We start from the raw sequence: 5,222 nt of genomic DNA on the forward strand, positions 1-5,222 counted from the left end.
TCATGGGCAGAGATTCAGACTGCATTTCTGCTGCCTTACCACTCTGCGCCACAAGAGGCTCTTAAGGAGCTACATACAGTGCAGCTGTATGCAGAGTTGCTCCAGTCTATGGATTTCAATTGGCTTTCACTGTAGAAACTCTGTTTGCTTTGGAGGAGAGAAACCAAGAAACCTGAGATGGACACCATGGCATTCATGGGCATTAGTATCATGGGAGTACTCAGTGCTTCCATTATTTGTTACCACAACCCTGTATAAATCACTTGGGCAAAAGCTCTAACACATAGATATGAAACAGCATTGGCTCCGTATATTCCAGGAAAAAAAATAGGTAAACGAAAATATTTTTATTGTAAGCTGTTCCAAGAACATACCAGAGGAACATATCTGGTATATACAAAGATCAAACCCAGGGCCATTCCGCGCCCGTTAAAAATAGTGAAACCCTTACCATTTGTAAACACCACTTTTGGGGTGTTTTGCATGATATCGTGAACATCCAGCATGACATCTGCAAACAGGCTGCAACATCCTCCATTTTATAGTGCTTGCAAGGAAATCCACAAAACTGGATTACCCTTGCCATGTTGCGCTAGCATTATGAGAACAGCCTGCAAGACACTTGCACAAGACATATGCATTACTAAAGAGGCTGAAGTAGTAAGATTTCCAGCTCCAATGCCCACCCTTGAGCCCGCCTCCCTCTCTCTTCACCCAGAATGAGGCTTTTGTTGTTGTTGAAAAAAACAGCCTGGACCAATGAATAGGTGCACAATCGCCCAGGCAGAGCAAAAAATAAACTGTTCTCCACCAATCTGCCCAGGAAGCATGCCTGTTCCCCATCAAACTAACAAAGAAACTAATCACCCCCCACACAAATTTTTAACAGCTTCAAGTCACCAGATTTCAAGAGGGATTACAGAGAAAGGAGCCCAATGCATCCATGAATCAAGGCATATTTTTTTAAACAAACAGATTTTAAAATAATAGCGGGCATCGCGGTCCCTTTAAAAGGAGTGAGGAAGGTGATTGGCCACCTGTCTTGATTGACAAGCAGAAAAGAGGAATGTGTCTAGCGCGTTCCCCTCATCTGCCATTTCAAGGAGGCATGAGGAGTAGCAAGATGCTCTAGTGGGGGCAGAGGAGCCAGCAGATCAGCCCCCCAGGCAGAAAGGGCTACTTTGGACAGGGTTGTGGTATAGAACAAATATTTAAGGCCTCCCACACAGGTTGTTGTTGAATTGAAAGACTTGAGGCTTACTGCACAGGGTTGTTGTGCAGATGAAACAGGAGACAAAAGAACCTCCGCAATAGCATCCAGTTTCGTCTGCAGAATAACACTGTGCAGTGGCCTCAAATCTGCAGAGAGTTGCAAAGAAGAAATACACATGGCTTGGCTGTGTCTAAGCCCTGGCCAGAGCAGTATTTTAAGTGAGAAGGGGCTTTTCTATGGCCTCCATGTCAACTGTTTGACAGAAGGAGAAATTCCCCCCCCCAAAGGAAAGCCCACCCCCATGCCCTGAGGCTCCCCTGCCTTGCTCTCAGAAATGCCTCAGTCAGGGGCTGTTAAAGGCTCCTGTGCCTGAAGGGAGGGATAGGGAGTGCACTCACCAGCCTCCTGCCACCTCTGTCAGTGTTCTGAGGCAATTACAGTTGATGACAGTTAGGACAGCCTTGGGGCGAAAAGGTCTGGCATAGCCTCTGTTCTCATCCCCCTTGGCAGCCCTACTAACCTCCTCTCCCTGCAGTGGTCAGGAACAGACTGGCAGCCATGTCTCCAGATTGCCCCTGGCTGGGCTGGGTGGGTGGGTCGGGAGGGTCTGGATGGAACTCTGGTCTGTCCTGATGAGGGCCCCTCACCCGAATGGCTGGAATTGTTGTCAGTCGGGGACCCAGGGGCAAATCGTTGGCCCCTGTTTCCTATCCTGGACTCAGCCCACCCCCCCTTTGCCTTACTGTTTTATTTATATTTCTCCCCGAGCAGTTTACAGATATGGAAAATTCTTTTTATGTACAGTTACCAACTGAGTATTCTTGCAAGTAATAAATAAATGTTTGTTTTCTAATACACCAACCATGCAGTGCCATATATGTGTAGACTCAGTGTTTTACAGATTTAACGTATCATAGGAAAGCTATTTATTCTTGAGCCATGGCATCAAGGCAATATACTTGTGTAGTTTATTCTATAATAGTTTATTCTATAAATCTTGTTCAACAAATTAAATCAGCTAAATAATATGCTATTAATTTACTCCATAGAAAAAGAACAAGATTTTAATGTTCTGGAACAAGTAAATTGTACAAGCAGAACAAGTCAGATGGCTGTTGGGGAAGGTAAGACAATAAGGATGCTTGGCACATAGCCAGGCATATAAGTACAATTTAGCTGTATAGCCAAGATACACAGCAGTGAGGCAATGCTGCCTAAATAATTCTCCATTGACAAACACAAAAAGATTTCTTAAATTTTGAATATGTAAATGAAATTATATGTTTTAATCAATCTAATCCTCACTGATGAGAATAATCATAATCTGAAGTTGCAATTCTATACACCTGCAGTAACTTACTTGTGCGGTTAGCCTGTTGCAGTGGTTCCCAAACTTCTTGAGCATACAAGCCCCTATGGAATTCTGACACTGGATGATGAGTGCAACCACGAAATGGTTGTCACAAGAAGCTGAGCCAACCAGAAAACCTCAGAGTTGATGTCATGTGTAAGTCTAATATTAATTCATGAGCATTCCAAGCATGCCTTTTAAAGAAACATATTGTTCCACAAATATTGTCTTTCATACATACAGCTGAGAGCCAGTTTGGTGTAGTGGTTAGGAGTGCAAACTTCTAATCTGGCATGCCAGGTTCGTTTCTGCGCTCCCCCACATGCAACCAGCTGGGTGACCTTGGGCTCGCCACGGCACTGTTCTGACCGAGCAGTGATATCAGCACTCTCTCAGTCTCACCCACCCCACAGGGTGTCTGTTGTGGGGAGAGGAATGGGAAGGCGACTGTAAGCCGCTTTGAGTCTCCTTCGGGTAGGGAAAAGCGGCATATAAGAACCAACTCTTCTTCTTCATATTGCATGAAGAGTGGTGGTGGTGGTGGGGGGAGTGGTGTGCCAAACAGCTCATAATGGCAGGTGTGGCATTCTCTTTAAACCTCTACCCCTATCTTTGCAGGCAAAGCAGCTCCTCCTCCTCCTCCTCCTCCTCCTCCTCCTCCTCCTCCTCCTCCTCCTCCTCCTCCTCCTCCTCCTCCTCCTCCTCCTCCTCCTCCTCCTCCTCCTCCTCCTCCTCCTCCTCCTCCTCCTCCTCCTCCTCCTCCTCCTCCTCCTCCTCCTCCTCCTCCTCCTCCTCCTCCTCCTCCTCCTCCTCCTCCTCCTCCTCCTCCTCCTCCTCCTCCTCCTCCTCCTCCTCCTCCTCCTCCTCCTCCTCCTCCTCCTCCTCCTCCTCCTCCTCCTCCTCCTCCTCCTCCTCCTCCTCCTCCTCCTCCTCCTCCTCCTCCTCCTCCTCCTCCTCCTCCTCCTCCTCCTCCTCCTCCTCCTCCTCCTCCTCCTCCTCCTCCTCCTCCTCCTCCTCCTCCTCCTCCTCCTCCTCCTCCTCCTCCTCCTCCTCCTCCTCCTCCTCCTCCTCCTCCTCCTCCTCCTCCTCCTCCTCCTCCTCCTCCTCCTCCTCCTCCTCCTCCTCCTCCTCCTCCTCCTCCTCCTCCTCCTCCTCCTCCTCCTCCTCCTCCTCCTCCTCCTCCTCCTCCTCCTCTTCTTCTTCACACATTAAGGATCCTTATGCTGTAGTGGCAGCTGCTGAGAAAGCAACTTCTTAAAAATCTGCACAGCTAATCAGCTCTCTAATGACCAATCAGAAACTCTGATGGTTGAAAACCCCACTTGACCCATGCCCACTTTTTAAAAACACACCAGATAACCCTTACTTGTGAGATACTTTGAACAGGTCTCTGGATTGATGGCACTTGAATCTGCTAAATAAAAATAAAATGTTCAATCTATTTTGTTTGTCAGCCAATTTGAAAATCGGAAAAATAAAGAAAATGGCCATAACATTACAATCTAAATATTTAAAAATTTATTTTTGTACCTGCAGTAATTTGATTTCCATTTTTATGGTACATTATGGTACATACACACATCCCCCCTGGCTCCTGCTGCAGTGCTAGACAGTGCCAGGAGCCTGATTCTACCTTTCCCAGCTGGTTATATTCCATTATGCTGAGACCAATGCCTGGAGTATGGGGAAAAGATCTGTTTAGGATGGGTAGTATACCACCATCTTGTACGTGCTTGGGGATTGTTTTAAGGGGATATATTGTCTCTGATATTGCTGTATTTTCATTTTTTGTTTTGTGAACTGCTGCAAGCCAGTTTCTGGGAGCAGTGGTATAAAAATGCAATAATAAATAAACAAACAAACAAACAAATAAATAATACCGTGTGGTTATTAGACATCTCTGCATATGGCCTGTTATCAGTTTATACTCTACAAGCTACTTTGAGTCTTAGTAAGAAAGGTGGACAACAAATCAAGTAAATACATTTGACTACACTTACATTGTAATTCTGACTTCTACAATGTTCAACTATGCTTAGGATTTTAGTTATGTTGTTACAGTTTTTACTATGCAATTTAAGGGACTTTAATTTTAGCATGGCACAATTATGTCCTGATTCACAAATGATTCAGAAATGGAAGCATCCAAAATTATATGCCAGATAAAACCATGTGAAATGGTTTCCATGGATTTAAGTGATATCTACTATGACAATGTAGACATTCATTTCTTGAAATATGCAATTGCATAAAGAAAATTTCTTGAATTGTATTAAGAACTTGATAGTCCTGTCTTTATCCTACATATCTATTTCATCCTAGGGCAAGGATAGGTATGATTTAATATACCTTTGCAAATGAGATATATGAGAGCACTTCAAAAAGACAACCTAAAATCATGAACGACTGTAACTTTGGTTCATAGGTAAGATCAAAGTAAAAGCTTTTTCCAAGAATTATTTCATTGTGATTCAGAGGTCACATCACCCTTCTTCAGATATTCATTAAAGCCAGAGTCAATTTATATCTTTGTTGCTAGTATAATTGCTGGATTATAGGTGAGATTAGTAGATCTGGCTCACTGCACTTGCTATTCTGCTATATCTCGCTATTTTGGTATCTAGTCCAATGGATTCAAGAACCCATTTTTCTACATTG

Source organism: Paroedura picta, chromosome 5 (genome assembly GCF_049243985.1).
Source record: "Paroedura picta isolate Pp20150507F chromosome 5, Ppicta_v3.0, whole genome shotgun sequence".
NCBI lineage: Eukaryota > Metazoa > Chordata > Lepidosauria > Squamata > Gekkonidae > Paroedura > Paroedura picta.